Genomic DNA, 15,012 nt, shown 5'->3' on the forward strand with positions numbered 1-15,012 from the left:
TTGAGGTACAGAATGATTAAATATAGGATAGGTTACGTAGGTTAGAACATACGAATTTATCGCCCTTTCATTTCTTCGACCTCTGCATTCCGCATCTGTCAAAACCAACATGGCGCATTCAACCGCCGCGACTTCAATAGTTAGTAAATCTGTTTTAGCAATTTTAGTTAAATGTTCAGTTTTGCACCTGGACGTAATATCTAATATAATATAATATAAAAGATAAGTCTCCGCGGTCCAGGGTGGTTTCGTCGATTTTGTTAAAACCCTTCAAGTGCTCAGTCGGCGTGGCAATCTGCGGACACCTCCATGGAAGCCTATTTCGCACATGTGGAGATGATCATCATCCTGTGCGATATGTTGTTACAGGGGACAGCTAGATGTCTGCAACGGAAGCCATAGTGTCGTTATTCAAATGGAGGTTGGAAGTACGAGTACATTTGCTATTGTTTGTGCAGCCAAGCTCCGGCGAAGCCGGGGAAGGGCGAAGCCCGCGGCTTGTAGCAATAGAAAATTAGTTGTTAATTTTGTAAATTATTTATCAACGTAATATAAGTATGCAATTTTCTGGGCGGAAATAAAAAACAAAAGTTGCTAAAACAGATTTCGTAAGTAACGAAGTCGCGCCGGACGAATGGTACGCCATGTTTATGATAGATGTCGAGGTCGAAGAAATGAAAGGATAAATGATGAGATGCATTAAAAGGTTATCCGGTATTAATAGATGGAAGTCAATGACTTGGGCGACTATAATAGGCTTAAAGCCAAAAGTGCCACTCAATGGGAGGGACAGCAAAACGGTGGTCTTGTGTGTAGGGGACTTTCACTTGTGTTTAATAACTTTTCCTTTTTCCAGTCGAGGGGGGGGGGCATGCGACTAAATCGCTAGCGAAGGCCAGAAGAAAAACTAAAGTTTAGTGGACGTATAGATGTGTTGTCCCCATTTACTCCGGGCGCAGAAACGAGAGTTGGGGTCTGTACATTAGGCCACGTGGACGTGACCTTTCTTAAAGGTTTGAAATAGCGTTGACCTTAACTTCACTTTAGAATACAGAACGTGCGTTACGAGAATAATGGCTACAACTCTACTTGCGGCCAATCACTAGCGTTTCCTTTTGCGCACGCGCGCTTATTAATGAGAGATGTGCTCATACGTGATTGAATGTAAAGAAATTAACACTTTTATAAGTTAAAATTAAATCTTAAAACTGAAATTATGCATAGTGGTCTGCCTGGCAATATAACTACTGATAACTCGCATGCACACTAATGGACAAACGTTTGTGCGCATCATCCTGGCCACAGAGAAGATATAAATGAAAAAAAATGAACAAGGAAAAAACAACAAAATGCATCTTAATGTTGCATAAATTCTCTTCTGTGTCCTCTCTCATCTCCTGTCCTTTCCCCCTCTCTTCTGTCCTCTCTCCCGTCTCCCCTCTGTCCTCCGGCCGGTAAGGGGAAAGATCCTTGGAGACCGTAACCCAATGAATATTTTCTACCACCTGTATATTCCAAATGGTCGGCAGTACTCGGCGAGCTATCTAGACGTGATAGTTTCTGGTCGTATCTCCATTATTTCCCACGCTGTTAATGATGGTTACAATCGAAAGATGGTCCTGGGTTCACGTGGCGACGCTTTGATCGTGGACGCCGGAGATGAGTTTGGTGGACGCTACGGGCACGCATGCGCCTTGCGGCCTCGACACTCCCAAAATTGCTCATTTTTTATACGAAATTTATAGTTTTGTATAGGAGTATGGGCTCTTCAACTTCACCTGCTAGGGCTTGTTTTTTAAGTTGTGCATTTTCGCGAACGAGCCTAAATTCGAAATGAAGATCGCTAAAAACGTGCACCTACGAAAAATCGAAGTTCAAATTTCGCGCGTCTGTGACGATGTTTACCACAAACTGAAGCCTAACATGGTATTCATCGAGCAAGTCTACCTAGTTCCATTGCAACTGCATAAAAAGGCGGAACCTATTTTTTCTCTCACTTGTTAAGGAGACGGGTAAGTCTCTTTCAATATTCACATGTAAATGGATTAGTGTCGTGATTCAATTCCAACAGTATGAAAAAAGTGATCGCCTAGCAGACACGGAGAAAATTTAGGAGTAGGCCTATTTGCTTGCCTGCAAATATATTTTATTTATATATATATATATATATATATATATATATATATATATATATATATATATATATATACACACACACATTATAATAATAATAATATAACAACCTCCTAGGGCCCCTATCTACTGCTCGGCAGAGCATGTGGTTACCAATAATACAGAAGTTGGATATTGCATATATTATATACACCCAGGGCCCTCACATGGGGGGGTGGTATGCCCTGGGGTGACAATTTAGTCTGGACATGCCGCCTACTACAAGGCTTACAAAATAATTGTAGTAAAATGAGGTCAAAGGAGCCCTGAATATTTGACCGTAATATACTAATTTTGCATTAGAATCAACTGAATATGAAACATTTTTTTTCCCTTACCCATTCTGCCGTAGGGACATTAAATACAAATTTTAAATTTTCATTATTTTGCAAGCCAATAGGTGAAACAGGCTGTAAGGGATGGTGATGGGGAAGGGGGGGGAGACATCACTGCAAACTTTGCCCAGGGGTGGCACTTAGGCATGTAAGGGTTCTGCATACACCAAAGGCTCCCCCCCACCTTACATGGGAGGTAGCCAGAAAATGAAGGCATAGAAATCACTCCCACCCATTCCATCCCCTACATACTCCACTCCCCTCTACCCTCTTCCCTCCCTCTTATTTTGGCACCTCCTGGATGACTGGTCATCCCTGCATCTTGTCCACTACCCTGGGTCAGAAGCGGTGTCGCAAGACGCAGCACATCCACAGCAAGGCCACTTCATTAAATCGGCAAACCCCTCTCATCCCCTCATGCAAAAAATACTGGGAGAAATCCCTTTGGGCCTGCCTACATCAATTTATTTCCCAAATCCCTTGCCCCCATCCCCCACTGCACTCCCCTTCATGCATCAGAGCATCATCCACACACAACCATTCTCCATTCACCCCTATCTACTGTCCTCTCCTGTCTTCAACATATACCCTTTCTCAACGCCAGAGGCGACTCCAGGTCATCAACGTCACTCAGGCTCATCACAGATTTTGCCTAAGACACATGCATAAATGAAGGTAAGAGATGTAATGCACACCGTAGACTTTTACCTCTACCAAGCTAATACGTATTAGCCCGAGTTACTGGACAGTTTTCTGTTCCTTTAAGAATCTTACATTAGAATTTAAATCCTAAGCTCTGTAGAAATCTATTGTTTCAAGGAAACATTGAATTTGAATTGCTTTTAATTCTTACAATTATAGATAACAACTTGGGCCGGTAAGCTCTGAGCCCGAGCGCATCATCAACTCAAGAGATGCCAGTTAGTCTTTTACCCAGCTTACCAAGCTAATTTGTATTAGCCCAAGTTACTGGACAGTTTTCCGTTCCTTTAAGAATATTGTAGAATTGAGATCTTTCATACATTGGAATTTAAATCCTAAGCTCTGTTGAAATCTATTGTTTCAAGGAAACATTGAATTTGAATTACTTTTAAATTCTTACAATTATAGATAACAAGGCGGAGGCAGGATTCGGAAAAGCGGCGGAGGCAGGATCTGGAAAAGCTCTGATTGGCTGAGCCGAGAAGCAGCTCGACTATCATTGGGTGACGAGTCAGGCGCGTTATATAGGAGCAATATTTATATTCTGACACAGCCCACCTAGAGTAGACGAATCCCAGACGCTGAACTAAAATATATGAACTGTGGCCAGGTGAAATAAATGGAGCCCGAGCTGACTGTAATTACTTGTTCATTTTAGAAAATCTAATACTCGGGCTAAGCCCGAGTAGCCTGACGGCCAGAGTCGCCACTGCTCAATGCCCCTTTTACCCCATCCATCCATCTCATCCTAAGTTAGCCCCTTATCACTCCTTCAACTCTGCCTTTCACACCTTTTACTAGTCTTCCTTCACTCGTGCTTTTCATGTTTCCAAACCATCCCAATACTCTTCCATCAACCCTATCTCCCAACTCCCTGGAGCTGCAGCGTCTACGTCGTGAGACCACCCCCCAACCCCAAGAGTTGGGGGCCAAACAGCAGCAACCACCCCTGGCCATCAGCTCTACGCAGGTGGCACCGATCCCCAAGAGGAGCTACGCCTGCCTTGGGGAGTACCACAATCCTTTTTCCCAACATGTAATGTTACGTTTTTTCTGCACCGAGGTGTGATTTTCCGGCGATCACCCCTCTTCTCCTACTTTTAGCCGGAGATGTAGAGAGCAATCCTGGGCCCACAACAAAATACACATGCCCAACATGCTCTAAACCCATTACTTCGAGCAGACAGACAAAGGGCTCAGTTCAGTGCAATATGTGCAAAAACTGGGCCCACCTCACTTGTACAACACTTGCTGACACAAACCAATACACAAACGGTTGGACATGTTCTACCTGCCCTCCAGTAACCCCACTCCCACCTCCCCAACCACAGCCAGCACCCTTACCCACTCCCAATTTCCCTTTGCCCTTACCCCCGATCAGTACTCCCCTTCCTTTGTCCCCGATCTCTCCTTTCCCCCCCTCTAACCCAGATCCTACACCTTCCCCATTACCACCCCAACCTCAACCCCAAACGGCAACATACAACACATACAAAACAAACAACATCAACATATTACAACACAACATTGCTGGTATTAACACGAAAAAACATGAACTTGAACACTTTCTTAAACAACACAACATACACATTGCGATTATACAAGAAACAAAACTAAGACACTGACACAAAACACCATCATTTCATAATTACACCACCATCAGACAAGACCGGACCGACGGCAATGGCGGTGGACTCATCACCCTGATCTGTCACTCCATCTGTTTTGTGGACACAAGTGCCACAACCAAAATTCTCCTCCCTACCACAGATAACACAACAGAAATCCAATCCATTCGAATCCGCACAGGCAACAAATCAACACTGACAATAGTTAACATGTACATTCCCCCCACAATCATACCCCACAGTTCCAAACACCTTCAGGCCTCAATTTAGCCAACTAGCCTCAATCCCTAACCTGATCATGGGTGGTGACTTCAACGCCAAGTCGTCTGCCTGGTATGTCGACAACCCTGACACAGACAGAGGGCTTGATATACAGACTCAATTTGACACATTGACTATCATGAACAACACGCATAATCATACACATATCCCACACCAAGCCCTCTACACTCCCTCCTCTCCTGATATCACCTTCTGCTCCCCCTGCCTAACCCCAACATCATGGAGATTGGTCGGAAGCCTTTGTTTTGACCAACTTTCCAATCATCATCACCACCAAAACAAGATGCACCCCAGTTGGCCACAGACACACATACACCAATTACAAGAGAGCTAACTGGGAAGCTTTTACTAAAGAGACAGAACAACATTTTGAAACACTTAACAGTACACCAATCACAAACATAAACAATGCTGTGCACACTTTTAATACAATCATACAAAACGCAGACAAGAGATACATCCCTAGAGGCAACAGAAAATCACACAACCCCAACTTCACACCAGAAATCCAAGACCTCATCAGATAATGTGACACACTTAAACACGATACCCCCACACCTATCCCTCAAAACATAGCAGACCAAATACAAACACTAAACACTGTGATTGCTAATAAAATACACAAACAAAAAACACAAAATTGGCAAAACTTTATCCATGCACTTGATCACAAAACAAACACCAGCAAATTGTACAAAACACTCAACAGCATTACACTATCCAACAGTAACACTACACGCTGTCTCGCAGCAATAATCACAACAACAGATAATCTACCCTCAAACAGACAACAAGCAAATGCACTCATACGTCATTTTGCACAGACAAGCCATCTCACTTCTCACACTGACGACTGACGCACCATTCGATGTAAGAAAGACTTCCCCACATACTCAGACTATACACCCTTCATAGACAGTCAGACAAAACTCATAATCATAATCTCAAGCACACATCTGCCTGTGGCCCTGTTAACATAAGCAACATCCACCTAAAACACATTGGACCACAAGGTATACACGCACTCACAAACATTGCAAACTACAGCTATTCACACAACACTATACCTGACATCTGGAAGCATGGTAAAATAATCACCATTCCAAAACCGAACAAAGACCCAACAATCCCAACATCGCACTGCCCAATCACACTTCTCTGCACCCTCTCTAAAGTCATTGAACGCCTAATACTTAAACTTGTCACACCTACGCAGACGACATAACAATCACATGCACACATCGTAACACAGACAAAGCTGCAGAAATAATCCAGCCATACCTTGACGCACTTAACACATGGTTCATCACAAACAGACTCAAAATAGCTCCAACCAAATCTACAGCAACACTTCTCACCAACTGGACAAACACAAATACATACCTCATCTCTACATCAACAACACTCTAATACCACACACAAACACACCGAAAATTCTTGGTGTAACATACGATACATCCATGTCTTTCAAACAACACATCACAAACATAAAAAACAAATGCACACCCAGACTTAACGCACTTAAGTCAATCACTGGAACAACATTTGGACAAAACAAAGAAACTAATATAACAATATACAAACAATGCATACGCTCAGTGTTGAATTATGCGAGTCCTGCATGGGCTCCTAATCTCAGTGAGACACACCATAACACCCTTCAAATCATACAAAACAAAGCCCTAAAAACAATTACAGGCTGCACAAATACAACACCTACAGACCATTTACACCATGAAACAAAAGTCCTCAAAGTCAAGGACCACCTCGACATGAGAGGCACACAAACACTTGCCGCAGCCACCACAAACACATTACACCCGCTACACTACATAGCAGAACACCCACACACACCAAGAAACGTTAAAACAACACCCAAAGACCTTTATCACGCACAGATACTCTCTTCTCTTCCTCCACAACCACCAAATACCAGCCTCCAGAAACATATTCATAATCATATCACTCACCGCTCCATTAACACACTGAAAGACAACACACTGCTGCATGCCAGACCCCCTGATATCCACCCTTCTGAATCCTCTCTCCCACGAAAGGACAGAGTCCACTTGGCCAGACTGCGGTGCAGCCACCACCCAGCACTTCTAAGCTACCAGAAGAGGCTGGATGACCGCATTGTGAACAGCTGCCCAGGATGTAACACTTCACCCCATACCATACAACACATAATGGAAGACTGCATTATACACAATCATGCACGCAAACAACACAACATACGCTCTATAAAGGATTTGTGGGAAAACCCAGTTTCGGCTATGGCATTCCTTGGGGAGACGGGACTGCTCGGACAGACAGTCTAGGGAACGACAACAACAACAACTTGTCACACCACATATTCCCCTTGCTGACTCACAACACGGTTTTAGGCCACTACACTCCACAAACACTCTTCTGATAAACCTCACACAAAGAATTTTAGATGGCATCAATTCAGATAGGCCCCACCACAGAACACTTCTCATAACATTAGACATTAGTAAAGATTTTGATGCTATCCCCCGCCACAACCTAACAAATAAAATATATAACACAGACATGCACAATAACACCAAAAGATGGCTGGCCAATTTTCTGGCAGGTAGGAATGCTTACGTGTCATATAATGGCCAATCATCGCACATCAGAAACATTAAGAATGGAGTACCACAGGGCTCAGTTCTATCCCCCACACTATTTAATCTATACATGCATGACTTACCCACACCAGACAACTCAGAAATACAAATCTCTTACTACGCAGACGACATAACAATCACATGCACACATCGTAACACAGACAAAGCTGCAGAAATAATCCAGCCATACCTTGATACACTCAACACATGGTTCATCACAAACAGACTCAAAATAGCTCCAACCAAATCTACAGCAACACTTCTCACCAACTGGACAATAGAACACAAATACATACCTCAACTCTACATCAACAACACTCTAATACCACACACAAACACACTGAAGATTCTTGGTGTAACATATGATACATCCATGTCTTTCAAACAACACATCACAAACATAAAAAACAAATGCACACCTAGACTTAACGCACTTAAGTCAATCACTGGAACGACATTTGGACAAAACAAAGAAACTAATATAACAATATACAAACAATGCATATGCTCAGTGTTGAATTATGCGAGTCCTGCATGGGCTCCTAATCTCAGTGAGACACACCACAACACCCTTCAAATCATACAAAACAAAGCCCTAAAAACAATTACAGGTTGCACAAATACAACACCAACAGACCATTTACACCATGAAACAAAAGTCCTCAAAGTCAAGGACCACCTCGACATGAAAGGCACACAAACACTTGCCGCAGCCACCACAAACACATCACACCCGCTACACTACATAGCAGAACACCCACACACACCAAGAAACATTAAAACAACACCCAAAGACCTTTATTACGCACAAATACTCTCTTCTCTTCCTCCACAACCACCAAATACCAGCCTTCGGAATTATATTCATAATCATATCACTCACCGCTCCATTAACACACTGAAAGACAACACACTGCTGCATGCCAGACCCCCTGATATCCACCCTTCTGAATCCTCTCTCCCACAAAAGGACAGAGTCCACTTGGCCAGACTGCGGTGCGGCCACCACCCAGCACTTCTAAGCTACCAGAAGAGGCTGGATGACCGCATTGTGAACAGCTGCCCAGGGTGTAACACTTCACCCCATACCATACAACACATAATGGAAGACTGCATTATACACAATCATGCACGCAAACAACACAACATACACTCAATAAAGGATTTGTGGGAAAACCCACTTTCGGCTATGGCATTCCTTGGGGAGACGGGACTGCTCGGACAGACAGTCTAGGGAACGACAACAACAAGCTGTAAGGGAAAGAGATGGGAAATGGTTATGGGGGTTGGGGGGGGGCATCACTGAAAACTGTGCCTAGGGGTGGCACTTAGGCATGTAAGGGTTCTGCATACACCAAAGGCTCCCCCCCCCCCTTACATGGGAGGTAGCCAGAAAATGAAGGCATAGAAATCACTCCCACCCATTCCATCCCCTACATACTCGACTCCCCTCAACCATCTTCCCTCCCTCTTATTTTGGCACCTCCTGGATGACGGGTCATCCCTGCATCTTGCCCACTGCCCTGGGTCAGAAGCGGTGTCGCAAGACACAACACATCCACAGCAAGGCCGCTTTATTAAATCTGTAAACCCCTCTCATCTCCTCATGCAGAAAATACTGGGAGAAATCCCTCCAGGCTGCGTCAATTTATTTTTCATAATTCCTCACCCCCCCATCCCCCACCACACTCCCCCTCGTGCATCACAGCATCATCTATACAACCATTCTTCATTCACCCCTATCTGTCCTCTCCTGTCTTTCTTCAATAGATGTTACCCTTTCTCAATGCCCCTTTTACCCCATCCATCCATCTCCTCCTAAGTCAACCCTTTGTTTACTCCTTCCACCTCTGTCTTCCACACCTTTTACTAGTCTTTCTTCAATCATGCTTTTCATGTTTCCAAACCATATCAATACTTTCATCAACCCTATCTCCCAATTCCCTTTCCACCCATGTTCTCCTTGCCTCATTTCTCTATCTAGCTTAGTAACCCCTATCATACTTAACGGGCATTTCATCTCGCATTCAAACTCCTCTTCCTCTTATGTTCCAAGTTTGTCCCATACAGTGCTGTTGGCACAGTCAATCATGCACTCCTCTTAGCATCCATTCCCAAATGTCTATTTCTCGTTACACTTTTTAATCCCCCCAAGGCATTTACTCGCTACTTTCAATCTACATTATACCTCCACTTCTTGCTTTCCCACCACATTCGCACTGAAGTATCTAAAACTATCCACTTCCAGTCTTACTCGGTACTCTCTCCCAGTCTGCTTCCACTCCTTGTACATATCATCACCTTACATTTATCCACATTTTTCTTGCACTTCTTTCGCACACCTTCCCAAACTGTCACTAACTTCCTCAATACCTCCTGATCTTGGTACAAGCAGTCATTGGCAAACAACTGATTTATCTCTCACTTTTCTCAATTTTCTTTAACCATCTCCAATCCCTGACCCACGACCCTTGCTCTCGCACCACCCCATCCATGTATAAATTGAAGAGCCAGGGCAACATAACACATCCCTGATGAAGTCCCACCTTTACCTCAAACCACTCAGTTTCTAATCCTAACACAAGGTCTACTATTGTAAAAACTCTGGACTGCTCTTTCCTGCTTTTTACTGCTCTAGCTTTCCTCCTATTCCATATATCTGCAATACATCCCACAGTGCCTTCCTGTCTACCCTTTCATAAGCCTTTTCCAAATCCATAAAAGCCCATAATACATCCTTACCTTTTCCTATAGCTTTCTCACATATCTTACCACAAAAATCTGATCTACGCAACCTCCTACCTGTCCTAAACACACTGTTCCTCACCAGTTACTACCTATGTTCCTCTACTAATCCACTTGATCAAGACCCTCCCATAAGCCTTCCCAACTACTTAAAAAGCTGATCCCTCTGAAAATATTACTCACACTTTTCACCTTGTAAAGTGGAACTATACAGGCACTCCTCCAGTCCTCCGTCACACTACCCTCTCCTAAACATTAACCTCACCAGCCAATCCATCACTACTTCCTTTTTTCAGACATTCTGCATGGCATCAATCCAACCCAGGTGCCTTACCTGCTCTCATCTTAACTGCCTTCACTTTGTCTTCCTGTATTTCTCCTCCATTTCCCTCGCTCATCATGGTCATTTTCTTGGCGCTTCCCACTACAACTATCTTTCCCTATCTATCCTCCATCACATTTAGCATACATACATATGTATGCTAAATACATATACCAAGGCTTTTTCCCCCTTCCAAGGGAGGTAGCCAAAAAGGGAAAGGCATAAAAACACTCCCACCCATTTCATCCCTAAATACACTCCACACCCCTCCCACCCTTCCTCTCATCTGAGCACCTCCTGGATGACGGGTCATCCCTGCACCCTGCCCACCGCCCTGGGTCAGAAGCAGTGTCGCAAGACACAGTACATCCACAGCAAGGCCGCTTCATTTAATCGGCGACCCCCCCTCTCCGTCCCCCTTTGCATATAAGGAGAGGACGGGGAGAAATCCCTTCGGGCTGCGTCAAAATTTACTCACACATACTACCCCCCCCCCCCCCCGCCCATTCCTCCTCATGCAGTCACAACATCATCCATATACAACCATTCTCCACTCACCTCTGTCTTCCGTCCTCTCCCTTCCTTCCTCAACAGACATTCCCCTCTTCCCCAAAGCCCCCTTCACCCCATCCATCCACCTCCTCCTAGGACGTCCCCTCATGTTCACTCCCTCCACATCTGCCTTCCATACCTCTTTTACTAGTCTTTCTTCACTCATTCTTTCCATGTGTCCAAACCATCCTAATATTCTTTCATCAACCCTATCTCCCAAATCCTTTTTCACCCCTGTTCTCCTCCTCACCTCCTCATTTCTCACTCTATCTAGCCTAGTAACCCCCACCATACTTCTCAGACACCTCATCTCAAACACCTCATCTCAAACACATTCAAACTCCTTCTCTCTTCTTCTCTTATGTTCCATATTTAGCAACTCCCTAAAATACTCTGCCCACCTTCCTCTTGCTGCCTTCTCTTCCATTATCATCTCTACATCTACACCTTTTACATTTTCTCTACTTAATTTGCCTTTCTTCAATTTCATTCCCAAACATTTTTTATTACTTAAAAGATTTGATCATACTCTTATCCCATTTCACATCAGCCTCCTTTATCTTGTTTTACTTTTTACTTTGTACCTCTTGTATGATTCTCTTGTCCTAATTTATTACTGTAGTTATATTATTGTGGTGAGCTATGGGTTTCACATCCTGGAAAAGTAGTGTGCCAGGCTTTGCACACTTGCCAAAGTGATCCCTGACTTAGGGTTTGCCCGGGAATCTTTATCATAGAAATTACATAGGACTAAGAATGACTGGTCATTGATTGCATGAATTGTATGAAAAGATTACTAGCTTGCATTGCATGGATTAGATTTAAGGTGCATGATGCTCTTTATAAGTAAATGTAAATAACCACAAATTGCATTTATTGCAGGTAAGGAGAGTGCCTCGATCTTCTGAACAAGTGGATGTTACCAGTGTGCATTTACAGAAGATTGAGAGGAGGCTGTAGTAGTTCACGGGTAAAGTGCATTTACAGTTATGTCCACCTTGAATATAACTTTACAGTTGTATACATATTAAGTTTCTTTCAACTTGTTACATTATGGAACAGCATGGTCAGTACTTATTTTAGCTCTATACTTCTCTACACAAAGTAGTGAATTGCATTAACTGTTATCATATGGCAATATTGTATGGTTGAATCTGCCAATTTGAGATGCAAGTGTCTTGGCGGTTGGACTCGCAGGTCATTCAAGCCAATTTGGCAGGTCACATAACAGTAGGTTCTGTTGAAGGCTTGCCACTACTATCAGGATCTGATGTATACTTTTGTGCTTGCATACACTCATGCATTAGCTACTCTACATCTTTCTTGCAACAAGATAAACAAACATGGATTTGAGCAGTTTCATCATAGGAAAATACTGTAAAATTTACTTAATCATAAGAACATGGAGAAGTAGATATATTCGTTCACCTAGGCAAGATGCAATCTTGTGAAAGGGTGGTTTGCCTGCAAAGGTTGTGATAGGGGAGAGGAGTAGAGGGAAGTTGTGTTGGTAAAGTCTTTCTATAGTAGGGGTAGTACCAACTGATGATGGAATGTTTTATGTTAAGGCCATGAGGAACTCTTGATATCTTTGTGCATCACTCATAAGATCATGCAACTTGAGTGCTTTGATTTTATTATTACTCCTGTCCAATGACATGAAAAGGTCCAGTGAAATTAGGGTAGAGCTTTGAGGTGGGGGTTTGGTAGTATGTAAACAATGTCTCGAAGTTCTAAAGTACAATTTCTCACTAAATGGTTGTACAGATGCACCATATCATTGAGTGATTTTTTCAAGACTTTAAATTTGCTACTTTGACCTTGACATAATCCTTGAAATTGTAGATGGAAATTAATTCTGAAACCAGGTCATGTAGTCTTTTTGTCAGAGCCAAAGAGGACAAATTGAGGTGATTCAGATTTACCTAGTTGTATTATACGGGAAGGGAGCTATGCTCATGGTGACCCGTCTTTGTATCTCTCAGCATCAAGTTTTTTCTTAATCTTGTAGTGTTTGCACACTTTGTCTAATTTGTTCCAAGTATCTATTGTGTGGGAAGCTTTTTCTCTCTCTTGTTTCTCCATTGTCCCATTCAATAAATCTAAGATTCAATAAATCTAAGATTTCCATTCCCTTCATAATTCTATAGGTAGTAAGTCTCCTCTTTCCCTTTGTTCCAGAGTTGGTAATTCTAATTTGGACAGTCATTGTTTATATGTCATTTTGGAAAGAGTCGGTGCCAGTTTTGTTGTTGCTCTTTATATTCTTTTTGGTACTGGGTGTCTAGTGTTGCTGTGTACTCAAATTTTGGTCTTGTTAGTGTAGTTAAAAAAAAAATGATTTCCTCGTCCAAATATCCAAATGCCACTTTTATTGACCTCGATAAATTATAGGTTTCTCCGACTATTTTATTAATATACTTATCCGATGTCATGTCTTTGATCATCACTCTAAGATCTTTTTTGGAGTTTACTTTTTTGACCCTCGCCAATTTTATAATCTCTCGATATTCTGTTTTTACTTTTTCCAAATTCCATTATACTACATTTCTTGATATTGAATTTCACTTCCCACTTTTGAGTCCATTTCCAGATCTTGTCCAAGTCTTGTTGTAACGAGTTGCAATCCTCCCCAGTTTTTACTTTCGCTAGTATTTTTGCATCATCTGCAAAGAAATTCATACAACACTCTACTCCTTCGTCCATGTCATTTATGTGTATAGTAAACATGATCGGGCCAGTACTGATACCTGTGGGACAGCACTTATCATTTCCTCCCAATTTGAGAATTTCCCTAATTGCTATTCTCATTTTCCTCCCAATCAGGAAGTCTTTCATCCATTCCAATAATTTTCCTCTGATGGATTCTATTGATTCTATCTTGTTAGTTTGTGTGGTACCTTATCAAATGCCTTTTGTAGATCCAGAAAGGCACAGTCTGCCCAACCATCTCTTGTATTATGTTTATTAATCTTGAGTAGCAGATAAAGTTTGTAGTACATGATCTTCCTTGTCTGAATCCAAATTGATTTGGATTCAGTATAGTTTTTTCTTCCAAATGTTTAACCCATCTATTTCTGACTACTTTTTCACAAATTTTTGCTACTGTGCTTGTCGGGGAGACCGGTCTGTAATTTGATGGGTCTTCTTGTTTCCTCCCTTATAAATTGGTACAATGTTTGCCTTTTTCCAGTCCTGTGGCACATTTCCTTCTTTAAGTGAGAATTTAATTGTATATTTTGTCTTTTAATTCTAACATGCATTCTCTCAGTACAGGAGTCCCTCAAATAATGTGGGGGTTAGGTTCCTGAAATTACCGTGTATGACCAAATCCACGTATGCTGACATTCCATATTAAATACTGGTATATACTGTACCCTAGGTAGTTTTTGCAGCTTGCAGGAAGGTAATGTAGACCTAAGCTTCAGAACACTTTACCTCACAGCTAATATCCATTGTACAAGTTCATTTATAACATCATACAAATTAATTTTTAAAAAGAATAATGCAAATGCAATTGTACAAATATAATATTTATTATGTATCCTATGTAATATACAAAATAATGTAAATATATTGTAGTCTGCGCCTGAGTCACTGCGAGTTGATCAGCTACACCCCTGCCACCTCCTGGTCCC

The 15,012-nt window shown here is 42.3% G+C and overlaps 1 long non-coding RNA gene across 1 annotated transcript in view; it reads left to right on the forward strand.

Moving 5' to 3' along the window:
• Positions 1 to 3,373: 3,373 nt before the first annotated feature.
• The window catches only part of LOC143024132 (uncharacterized), a 65,398-nt gene continuing 53,759 nt past the window's right edge, over positions 3,374 to 15,012 (forward strand). The window contains exons 1-3 of the long non-coding RNA XR_012966265.1: positions 3,374 to 3,427; positions 3,618 to 3,819; positions 12,257 to 12,344. This is a non-coding gene — a long non-coding RNA (uncharacterized LOC143024132). The remainder of the gene's footprint in view (positions 3,428 to 3,617; positions 3,820 to 12,256; positions 12,345 to 15,012) is intronic.

This window comes from Oratosquilla oratoria, unplaced genomic scaffold (assembly GCF_046742065.1).
Source record: "Oratosquilla oratoria isolate Oo_2021 unplaced genomic scaffold, ASM4674206v1 SCAFFOLD95, whole genome shotgun sequence".
Classification (NCBI taxonomy): domain Eukaryota; kingdom Metazoa; phylum Arthropoda; class Malacostraca; order Stomatopoda; family Squillidae; genus Oratosquilla; species Oratosquilla oratoria.